The sequence below is a fragment of the Microcebus murinus genome, chromosome 28 (genome assembly GCF_040939455.1).
Source record: "Microcebus murinus isolate Inina chromosome 28, M.murinus_Inina_mat1.0, whole genome shotgun sequence".
Classification (NCBI taxonomy): domain Eukaryota; kingdom Metazoa; phylum Chordata; class Mammalia; order Primates; family Cheirogaleidae; genus Microcebus; species Microcebus murinus.
The window spans coordinates 16,541,416-16,552,861 of record NC_134131.1 but is presented as its reverse complement, the minus strand read 5'-3'; the positions used below and the strand labels follow the sequence as shown (position 1 = coordinate 16,552,861).

Genomic DNA, 11,446 nt, shown 5'->3' with positions numbered 1-11,446 from the left:
TCTTCTTTTTTTTTTTTTTGTTTTGCCTCTTGTTCTGTCCCTTCTCTGGGAGCGAGTCGGCGGCCCGGGGTGGGGGTCACACCCACCCTCAGCGCCCGCCGCGGTGCCTGGCGCCCCAGCCCGCACCGTGGGGCCTCCTCTTGTCCCAAGCCGCGACACCGCCGTCACGCGGCAGCATGCGTGGCTTCTGGACTGTCAGGTCTCAGACCAAAGGTCTGCTCTGTGGGAACCGACACGCTGGAGGAAACCTTGAGAGTCTGAGAGGGGAGGGAGTTCCAGAAGAAGGCCAGGATGTCATTTTGAGGGAGTATGTGACCAGAACTCGTCCCGTTGCTTTTGGGGTTCTATGGGCTACACGTAGGAATCTTTGGTGGTGGCACCTGATGTTGGGGGATCCGGAGTCACACCCAGACCTGCTCCACAGGCCTCCTTTTACTTTTCTCTTCGGATTCATTATGTTTAAAAAGTGTCTCTTATCTCTATGATTGCATTTTCTTTTCTCTCTCTTTTCAAGCAGATGATGGGAGTCCAAGTATTAAGGTGACATGTGTTGCCCGTGCCCCCCTCCCCCCTGTGTTCTTATTCATTTACCTCTGATGTTGTTCCAGCGTATTGTGGGGGTACCAATGTTAAGGTCGGGTACGTTGCCCTCTCCCAGCCTCCCCCCTCCGGTCAGAGCCTCAAGTGCGCCCATCCCCCAGTCGGTGCGCACCCACCCCATTCCTAATGGAGGTGTATGCCCATCCCTTCCCCCCACCCGCCCGACACCCACCCGATGAAGGTGATTCCTCTGTGTCCACTTAGGTGTCCATCGGTTCGTACCCATTTGCTGGTGAGCGCGAGCACGTGGTGCTCGTGTGTCCATTCTTGGGCTACCTGGCTTACTGGAACGGGTTCCAGCTCTGGCCAGGAGAACCACGAGAGGTGCCCTCTCACCGCTGCTCCTCCTAGCTGAATAGCACTCCGTGGTGTCCACGCGCCACGGTGGCCTGCGGGGGACGTGCCCCCACTGTGGGGCGGGCGCCCAGCCTGGTGTCTTCTCTGAGGCCCCGTGGCTGCTTTTCCCCCCCGCAAGGGGAGAGCCGCGGAGGTGGGGACCGCCTCCTCGTGGGGACGTACACCCAGCTCTCCACGTCGGATTCCGGGGCTCTCTGTCCTGCCAGAAGGCCCAGCTGGCCTGCGGGTCCTTAGAGTGGCAAAAACATCCGAAAACTGAGATTGAGGGTCCGGTGGTTGTCTGCACTTTTGTGCTGGGCACCCCAGGGAGGCCCGGGGGCTGGCTGGACAACGCGGTCTGCTGGGCAGGGGGGGGGTTTGGAGGAGCAACTGATGCCCTTTGCACTTTGGGTAGCAAGTGTCTGAGGTGTCTCTGAGCCCTGCGCCATGTCGGGGGGGGGGTGGGGGGGTGGGAGTTCCGGGGGGTGGAGGAGCAGGAGGAGGAGGAGGAGGAGGTGGGAAGGGCCGTGGCCTGCAGTCGTGTTCCCGGGGTGGCTTCTTCCACAGGCTGCTTGGCCTGGGCTCCCTGCACCTGGGCCTTTGGAGGACTGGCCCTGTGCTTGCCAACTCGTGGGTCGATGGGCACTCGGGTCGCTTCCAGGTCTTTGCGATTGTGACTTGTGCCCTGACTCTAACCCTAACCCTTACCCAGCCCATCTCCTCCTCGGCCCCTGCCTGACTGACTCCTTCCCGCCCGGCCTGTCACCTGTCACCGTCCTCTGCCCCTGCCTGACACGCTCCTCCCCGCCCGGGCCGTCACCGTCCTCGGCCCCTGCCTGACGGGGCTCCTCCGTCGCCTGGGCCTTCCAAGGGCTTGGTGTGGACGCTGGTTTCAGGACGCCCTCCCAGGAACCCGGTAGCAGGGCGGCCGCAGCGTCTCGCGCCACCCAACCGTCCGCCGGCCGGCGGCCGGCGCTAAGTGGCCTGCGGGGGACGTGCCCCCACTGTGGGGCGGGCGCCCAGCCTGGTGTCTTCTCTGAGGCCCCGTGGCTGCTTTTCCCCCCCGCAAGGGGAGAGCCGCGGAGGTGGGGACCGCCTCCTCGTGGGGACGTACACCCAGCTCTCCACGTCGGATTCCGGGGCTCTCTGTCCTGCCAGAAGGCCCAGCTGGCCTGCGGGTCCTTAGAGTGGCAAAAACATCCGAAAACTGAGATTGAGGGTCCGGTGGTTGTCTGCACTTTTGTGCTGGGCACCCCAGGGAGGCCCGGGGGCTGGCTGGACAACGCGGTCTGCTGGGCAGGGGGAGGGGTGTGGAGGAGCAACTGATGCCCTTTGCACTTTGGGTAGCAAGTGTCTGAGGTGTCTCTGAGCCCTGCGCCATGTCGGGGGGTGGGGTGGGGGGGTGGGAGGTCGGGGGGGGTGGAGGAGCAGGAGGAGGAGGAGGAGGAGGTGGGAAGGGCCGTGGCCTGCAGTCGTGTTCCCGGGGTGGCTTCTTCCACAGGCTGCTTGGCCTGGGCTCCCTGCACCTGGGCCTTTGGAGGACTGGCCCTGTGCTTGCCAACGCTTCCCCTGCAGGGACCCAGAGCTGGGAGGTTGCATCTCTCAGCCCTGGGTCGGGCAGAGCCCCAGCGGGCCATGCCCACAACCTCTCTCAGCACGGGTCCCCCAGAAGGCTCCTTTGGGACCAGGATTCTCTTGCGGGTGACTCTTTAAGGTCTGGCCCCTGGATGGAGGGGCACCAGGAGTAGAGGAGCAGGAAGGGGAAGGGGGTGGCCATGCGAGGGGACACTTTCAGGCCAAGTCCCAGCTTCAGCCTGATCCTCCTGGGAACCCCGGGGTGTACGTCACACCTCCTGGTTGTCCCGCTCTGAGACAAGGGCTCTGAGACAAGGAGCCGGGCTGCGCATTCCCCCAGCAGCCAGTCGTGGGCTGAGGACACCTGGGGCGTTGGGAACTCCCTGGCTTCTCCTTAACATCTGGAGCTGCTTGTGAATCGTGCCGCCACACACACCCGAGTGCAGGTGTCTTCTGCACAGACTGCGGGCCTCGCTCTTCTGAATGCCGCTAGCTCGCCACCCACCCACGGGTGAACCTGGTCAGGGTACTTTCTCTCGGGGGCAGACTCTGATCCTGGCGGGCTACCGGTGTTTCTGTTTGCTCGTTTCTTTCTTCCATTTCGGGAAAGGCTTCCTTACTGGGTGTGGAAATCTCCAATGCCTTTCCTCGCCTATTCTGTCAGCTTTAAAATTCTCTTTCAGTTGCCACCCTCACAGATGGATTAGGAAACTCTTTCCGGTGCACTCATTAGTGAAATGACCTCAATGAAGCTGGAATCCAATATCTAATCGCCGAGTTTTAGCGAGTCCACACGCCAGGGTGGTCGGGGTCCAATGCAGCCCCGGCCAGGCCCAGGCCCCTTGGACTGGGCCACAGGAGGACACAGAGGAGGGTCCCGGCCCCCACGGTCGCGTTGCCGGCAGTTCTCCAAGGGCTTGGGCGTTTTCCAGAGGTAGGAGATGGAGGGGACTGATTTCTTCAGCGCCCCACAAACCACGCCACCCCACCCATGGGACACATCCCTAGAGAGAGAGAGAGACGCCCCATACACTCGCTCCCCTCCCCCATGCGCTGTGCCCCAGCCAGGGCCCGGGGGAATAGGCGGCAGCCCACACACAGGGTGGGGGGCGCAGCTGAAAGGGGTTGTCAGGGATGGCGGACCCTGCCTGGGGTCAAAGGGCGGGCGACCCGCGCGTGCGCAATCAGCGGCGGCGGCGGCGGTGGCGGCGGCGGCCACGAGCTGGGGGTGGGCCAGGCGAGGAGAGGAAGGGGGCTGGAAGGTCTCCACCTTGGCGAGTCCAGCCGTGGAGGCGCATCTTGTGTGAGTGTGAGTGAGTGAGTGTGAGTGAGAGTGTGTGTGTGTGTGTGTATAGAGAGAGAGCCCCCCACCCCGGCCCGCCGCTCCCTGCCCGCCCCGCCCCGGCCCGCCCCGCCCCGCCTGTCACCCCCGTCCCTCGGAGCCCGCCGGACCCGGCCGGTGAACTCAACAGGCCCGGCCCGGTGCGGGTCAGCGCCGGCGCGGGGCCTGGGGCGGGGGGAGGAGGCGGCGGGGAAGCGCAGAGAGGCTCGGCTTCTTGAGCGGGGCAGGGGCGCCCTCCGCCGTCTAGGGCCACGCCACCCTGAACGCGCCCGATCTCGTCTGGTCTCGGAAGCTAAGCAGGGTCGGGCCTGGTTAGTACTTGGATGGGAGACCGCCTGGGAATACCGGGTGCCGTAGGCTTCTTCTTTTTTTTTTTTTTTTTTTTGCCTCTTGTTCTGTCCCTTCTCTGGGAGCGAGTCGGCGGCCCGGGGTTGGGGTCACACCCACCCTCAGCGCCCGCCGCGGTGCCTGGCGCCCCAGCCCGCACCGTGGGGCCTCCTCTTGTCCCAAGCCGCGACACCGCCGTCACGCGGCAGCATGCGTGGCTTCTGGACTGTCAGGTCTCAGACCAAAGGTCTGCTCTGTGGGAACCGACACGCTGGAGGAAACCTTGAGAGTCTGAGAGGGGAGGGAGTTCCAGAAGAAGGCCAGGATGTCATTTTGAGGGAGTATGTGACCAGAACTCGTCCCGTTGCTTTTGGGGTTCTATGGGCTACACGTAGGAATCTTTGGTGGTGGCACCTGATGTTGGGGGATCCGGAGTCACACCCAGACCTGCTCCACAGGCCTCCTTTTACTTTTCTCTTCGGATTCATTATTTTTAAAAGGTGTCTCTTATCTCTATGATTGCATTTTCTTTTCTCTCTCTTTTCAAGCAGATGATGGGAGTCCAAGTATTAAGGTGACATGTGTTGCCCGTGCCCCCCTCCCCCCTGTGTTCTTATTCATTTACCTCTGATGTTGTTCCAGCGTATTGTGGGGGTACCAATGTTAAGGTCGGGTACGTTGCCCTCTCCCAGCCTCCCCCCTCGGGTCAGAGCCTCAAGTGCGCCCATCCCCCAGTCGGTGCGCACCCACCCCATTCCTAATGGAGGTGTATGCCCATCCCCTCCCCCCACCCGCCCGACACCCACCCGATGAAGGTGATTCCTCTGTGTCCACTTAGGTGTCCATCGGTTCGTACCCATTTGCTGGTGAGCGCGAGCACGTGGTGCTCGTGTGTCCATTCTTGGGCTACCTGGCTTACTGGAACGGGTTCCAGCTCTGGCCAGGAGAACCACGAGAGGTGCCCTCTCACCGCTGCTCCTTGTAGCCGAATAGCACTCCGTGGTGTCCACGCGCCACATTTCATTTACGCACTCGTGGGTCGATGGGCACTCGGGTCGCTTCCAGGTCTTTGCGATTGTGACTTGTGCCCTGACTCTAACCCTAACCCTTACCCAGCCCGTCTCCTCCTCGGCCCCTGCCTGACTGACTCCTTCCCGCCCGGCCTGTCACCTGTCACCATCCTCTGCCCCTGCCTGACACGCTCCTCCCCGCCCGGGCCGTCACCGTCCTCGGCCCCTGCCTGACGGGGCTCCTCCGTCGCCTGGGCCTTCCAAGGGCTTGGTGTGGACGCTGGTTTCAGGACGCCCTCCCAGGAACCCGGTAGCAGGGCGGCCGCAGCGTCTCGCGCCACCCAACCGTCCGCCGGCCGGCGGCCGGCGCTAAGTGGCCTGCGGGGGACGTGCCCCCACTGTGGGGCGGGCGCCCAGCCTGGTGTCTTCTCTGAGGCCCCGTGGCTGCTTTTCCCCCCCGCAAGGGGAGAGCCGCGGAGGTGGGGACCGCCTCCTCGTGGGGACGTACACCCAGCTCTCCACGTCGGATTCCGGGGCTCTCTGTCCTGCCAGAAGGCCCAGCTGGCCTGCGGGTCCTTAGAGTGGCAAAAACATCCGAAAACTGAGATTGAGGGTCCGGTGGTTGTCTGCACTTTTGTGCTGGGCACCCCAGGGAGGCCCGGGGGCTGGCTGGACAACGCGGTCTGCTGGGCGGGGGGGGGGTTTGGAGGAGCAACTGATGCCCTTTGCACTTTGGGTAGCAAGTGTCTGAGGTGTCTCTGAGCCCTGCGCCATGTCGGGGGGTGGGGTGGGGGGGTGGGAGGTCGGGGGGGGGTGGAGGAGCAGGAGGAGGAGGAGGAGGAGGTGGGAAGGGCCGTGGCCTGCAGTCGTGTTCCCGGGGTGGCTTCTTCCACAGGCTGCTTGGCCTGGGCTCCCTGCACCTGGGCCTTTGGAGGACTGGCCCTGTGCTTGCCAACGCTTCCCCTGCAGGGACCCAGAGCTGGGAGGTTGCATCTCTCAGCCCTGGGTCGGGCAGAGCCCCAGCGGGCCATGCCCACAACCTCTCTCAGCACGGGTCCCCCAGAAGGCTCCTTTGGGACCAGGATTCTCTTGCGGGTGACTCTTTAAGGTCTGGCCCCTGGATGGAGGGGCACCAGGAGTAGAGGAGCAGGAAGGGGAAGGGGGTGGCCATGCGAGGGGACACTTTCAGGCCAAGTCCCAGCTTCAGCCTGATCCTCCTGGGAACCCCGGGGTGTACGTCACACCTCCTGGTTGTCCCGCTCTGAGACAAGGGCTCTGAGACAAGGAGCCGGGCTGCGCATTCCCCCAGCAGCCAGTCGTGGGCTGAGGACACCTGGGGCGTTGGGAACTCCCTGGCTTCTCCTTAACATCTGGAGCTGCTTGTGAATCGTGCCGCCACACACACCCGAGTGCAGGTGTCTTCTGCACAGACTGCGGGCCTCACTCTTCTGAATGCCGCTAGCTCGCCACCCACCCACGGGTGAACCTGGTCAGGGTACTTTCTCTCGGGGGCAGACTCTGATCCTGGCGGGCTACCGGTGTTTCTGTTTGCTCGTTTCTTTCTTCCATTTCGGGAAAGGCTTCCTTACTGGGTGTGGAAATCTCCTATGCCTTTCCTCGCCTATTCTGTCAGCTTTAAAATTCTCTTTCAGTTGCCACCCTCACAGATGGATTAGGAAACTCTTTCCGGTGCACTCATTAGTGAAATGACCTCAATGAAGCTGGAATCCAATATCTAATCGCCGATTTTTAGCGAGTCCACACGCCAGGGTGGTCGGGGTCCAATGCAGCCCCGGCCAGGCCCAGGCCCCTTGGACTGGGCCACAGGAGGACACAGAGGAGGGTCCCGGCCCCCACGGTCGCGTTGCCGGCAGTTCTCCAAGGGCTTGGGCGTTTTCCAGAGGTAGGAGATGGAGGGGACTGATTTCTTCAGCGCCCCACAAACCACGCCACCCCACCCATGGGACACATCCCTAGAGAGAGAGAGAGACGCCCCATACACTCGCTCCCCTCCCCCATGCGCTGTGCCCCAGCCCGGGCCCAGGGGAATAGGCGGCAGCCCACACACAGGGTGGGGGGTGCAGCTGAAAGGGGTTGTCGGGGATGGGGGACCCTGCCTGGGGTCAAAGGGCGGGCGACCCGCGCGTGCGCAATCGGCGGCGGCGGCGGCGGCGGCGGCGGCCACGAGCTGGGGGTGGGCCAGGCGAGGAGAGGAAGGGGGCTGGAAGGTCTCCACCTTGGCGAGTCCAGCCGTGGAGGCGCATCTTGTGTGAGTGTGAGTGAGTGAGTGTGAGTGAGAGTGTGTGTGTGTGTGTGTGTGTGTGTGTGTGTGTGTGTGTGTGTATAGAGAGAGAGCCCCCCACCCCGACCCGCCGCTCCCTGCCCGCCCCGCCCCGGCCCGCCCCGCCCCGCCTGTCACCCCCGTCCCTCGGAGCCCGCCGGACCCGGCCGGTGAACTCAACAGGCCCGGCCCGGTGCGGGTCAGTGCCGGCGCGGGGCCTGGGGCGGGGGGAGGAGGCGGCGGGGAAGCGCAGAGAGGCTCGGCTTCTTGAGCGGGGCAGGGGCGCCCTCCGCCGTCTAGGGCCACACCACCCTGAACGCGCCCGATCTCGTCTGGTCTCGGAAGCTAAGCAGGGTCGGGCCTGGTTAGTACTTGGATGGGAGACCGCCTGGGAATACCGGGTGCCGTAGGCTTCTTCTTTTTTTTTTTTTTTGTTTTGCCTCTTGTTCTGTCCCTTCTCTGGGAGCGAGTCGGCGGCCCGGGGTGGGGGTCACACCCACCCTCAGCGCCCGCCGCGGTGCCTGGCGCCCCAGCCCGCACCGTGGGGCCTCCTCTTGTCCCAAGCCGCGACACCGCCGTCACGCGGCAGCATGCGTGGCTTCTGGACTGTCAGGTCTCAGACCAAAGGTCTGCTCTGTGGGAACCGACACGCTGGAGGAAACCTTGAGAGTCTGAGAGGGGAGGGAGTTCCAGAAGAAGGCCAGGATGTCATTTTGAGGGAGTATGTGACCAGAACTCGTCCCGTTGCTTTTGGGGTTCTATGGGCTACACGTAGGAATCTTTGGTGGTGGCACCTGATGTTGGGGGATCCGGAGTCACACCCAGACCTGCTCCACAGGCCTCCTTTTACTTTTCTCTTCGGATTCATTATTTTTAAAAGGTGTCTCTTATCTCTATGATTGCATTTTCTTTTCTCTCTCTTTTCAAGCAGATGATGGGAGTCCAAGTATTAAGGTGACATGTGTTGCCCGTGCCCCCCTCCCCCCTGTGTTCTTATTCATTTACCTCTGATGTTGTTCCAGCGTATTGTGGGGGTACCAATGTTAAGGTCGGGTACGTTGCCCTCTCCCAGCCTCCCCCCTCGGGTCAGAGCCTCAAGTGCGCCCATCCCCCAGTCGGTGCGCACCCACCCCATTCCTAATGGAGGTGTATGCCCATCCCCTCCCCCCACCCGCCCGACACCCACCCGATGAAGGTGATTCCTCTGTGTCCACTTAGGTGTCCATCGGTTCGTACCCATTTGCTGGTGAGCGCGAGCACGTGGTGCTCGTGTGTCCATTCTTGGGCTACCTGGCTTACTGGAACGGGTTCCAGCTCTGGCCAGGAGAACCACGAGAGGTGCCCTCTCACCGCTGCTCCTCCTAGCTGAATAGCACTCCGTGGTGTCCACGCGCCACGGTGGCCTGCGGGGGACGTGCCCCCACTGTGGGGCGGGCGCCCAGCCTGGTGTCTTCTCTGAGGCCCCGTGGCTGCTTTTCCCCCCCGCAAGGGGAGAGCCGCGGAGGTGGGGACCGCCTCCTCGTGGGGACGTACACCCAGCTCTCCACGTCGGATTCCGGGGCTCTCTGTCCTGCCAGAAGGCCCAGCTGGCCTGCGGGTCCTTAGAGTGGCAAAAACATCCGAAAACTGAGATTGAGGGTCCGGTGGTTGTCTGCACTTTTGTGCTGGGCACCCCAGGGAGGCCCGGGGGCTGGCTGGACAACGCGGTCTGCTGGGCAGGGGGGGGGGTGTGGAGGAGCAACTGATGCCCTTTGCACTTTGGGTAGCAAGTGTCTGAGGTGTCTCTGAGCCCTGCGCCATGTCGGGGGGTGGGGTGGGGGGGTGGGAGGTCGGGGGGGGGGTGGAGGAGCAGGAGGAGGAGGAGGAGGAGGTGGGAAGGGCCGTGGCCTGCAGTCGTGTTCCCGGGGTGGCTTCTTCCACAGGCTGCTTGGCCTGGGCTCCCTGCACCTGGGCCTTTGGAGGACTGGCCCTGTGCTTGCCAACGCTTCCCCTGCAGGGACCCAGAGCTGGGAGGTTGCATCTCTCAGCCCTGGGTCGGGCAGAGCCCCAGCGGGCCATGCCCACAACCTCTCTCAGCACGGGTCCCCCAGAAGGCTCCTTTGGGACCAGGATTCTCTTGCGGGTGACTCTTTAAGGTCTGGCCCCTGGATGGAGGGGCACCAGGAGTAGAGGAGCAGGAAGGGGAAGGGGGTGGCCATGCGAGGGGACACTTTCAGGCCAAGTCCCAGCTTCAGCCTGATCCTCCTGGGAACCCCGGGGTGTACGTCACACCTCCTGGTTGTCCCGCTCTGAGACAAGGGCTCTGAGACAAGGAGCCGGGCTGCGCATTCCCCCAGCAGCCAGTCGTGGGCTGAGGACACCTGGGGCGTTGGGAACTCCCTGGCTTCTCCTTAACATCTGGAGCTGCTTGTGAATCGTGCCGCCACACACACCCGAGTGCAGGTGTCTTCTGCACAGACTGCGGGCCTCGCTCTTCTGAATGCCGCTAGCTCGCCACCCACCCACGGGTGAACCTGGTCAGGGTACTTTCTCTCGGGGGCAGACTCTGATCCTGGCGGGCTACCGGTGTTTCTGTTTGCTCGTTTCTTTCTTCCATTTCGGGAAAGGCTTCCTTACTGGGTGTGGAAATCTCCTATGCCTTTCCTCGCCTATTCTGTCAGCTTTAAAATTCTCTTTCAGTTGCCACCCTCACAGATGGATTAGGAAACTCTTTCCGGTGCACTCATTAGTGAAATGACCTCAATGAAGCTGGAATCCAATATCTAATCGCCGATTTTTAGCGAGTCCACACGCCAGGGTGGTCGGGGTCCAATGCAGCCCCGGCCAGGCCCAGGCCCCTTGGACTGGGCCACAGGAGGACACAGAGGAGGGTCCCGGCCCCCACGGTCGCGTTGCCGGCAGTTCTCCAAGGGCTTGGGCGTTTTCCAGAGGTAGGAGATGGAGGGGACTGATTTCTTCAGCGCCCCACAAACCACGCCACCCCACCCATGGGACACATCCCTAGAGAGAGAGAGAGACGCCCCATACACTCGCTCCCCTCCCCCATGCGCTGTGCCCCAGCCAGGGCCCGGGGGAATAGGCGGCAGCCCACACACAGGGTGGGGGGCGCAGCTGAAAGGGGTTGTCAGGGATGGCGGACCCTGCCTGGGGTCAAAGGGCGGGCGACCCGCGCGTGCGCAATCAGCGGCGGCGGCGGCGGTGGCGGCGGCGGCCACGAGCTGGGGGTGGGCCAGGCGAGGAGAGGAAGGGGGCTGGAAGGTCTCCACCTTGGCGAGTCCAGCCGTGGAGGCGCATCTTGTGTGAGTGTGAGTGAGTGAGTGTGAGTGTGAGTGTGAGTGTGTGTGTGTGTGTGTGTGTGTATAGAGAGAGAGCCCCCCACCCCGGCCCGCCGCTCCCTGCCCGCCCCTCCCCGGCCCGCCCCGCCCCGCCTGTCACCCCCGTCCCTCGGAGCCCGCCCGACCCGGCCGGTGAACTCAACAGGCCCGGCCCGGTGCGGGTCAGCGCCGGCGCGGGGCCTGGGGCGGGGGGAGGAGGCGGCGGGGAAGCGCAGAGAGGCTCGGCTTCTTGAGCGGGGCAGGGGCGCCCTCCGCCGTCTAGGGCCACACCACCCTGAACGCGCCCGATCTCGTCTGGTCTCGGAAGCTAAGCAGGGTCGGGCCTGGTTAGTACTTGGATGGGAGACCGCCTGGGAATACCGGGTGCCGTAGGCTTCTTCTTTTTTTTTTTTTGTTTTGCCTCTTGTTCTGTCCCTTCTCTGGGAGCGAGTCGGCGGCCCGGGGTGGGGGTCACACCCACCCTCAGCGCCCGCCGCGGTGCCTGGCGCCCCAGCCCGCACCGTGGGGCCTCCTCTTGTCCCAAGCCGCGACACCGCCGTCACGCGGCAGCATGCGTGGCTTCTGGACTGTCAGGTCTCAGACCAAAGGTCTGCTCTGTGGGAACCGACACGCTGGAGGAAACCTTGAGAGTCTGAGAGGG

At 63.5% G+C, this 11,446-nt stretch overlaps 3 non-coding genes across 3 annotated transcripts; all 3 read left to right on the top strand.

Annotated features, from left to right (window-relative positions):
• Window positions 1-4,094: 4,094 nt before the first annotated feature.
• Window positions 4,095-4,213, top strand: LOC142865295 (5S ribosomal RNA). Its single transcript, XR_012915598.1, has one exon. It is a non-coding gene; the product is annotated as a 5S ribosomal RNA (ribosomal RNA).
• Window positions 4,214-7,765: 3,552 nt separating this feature from the next.
• Window positions 7,766-7,884, top strand: LOC142865185 (5S ribosomal RNA). Its single transcript, XR_012915488.1, has one exon. It is a non-coding gene; the product is annotated as a 5S ribosomal RNA (ribosomal RNA).
• Window positions 7,885-11,062: 3,178 nt separating this feature from the next.
• On the top strand, window positions 11,063-11,181 carry LOC142865184 (5S ribosomal RNA). Its single transcript, XR_012915487.1, has one exon. It is a non-coding gene; the product is annotated as a 5S ribosomal RNA (ribosomal RNA).
• The last annotated feature ends 265 nt before the right edge of the window (window positions 11,182-11,446 follow it).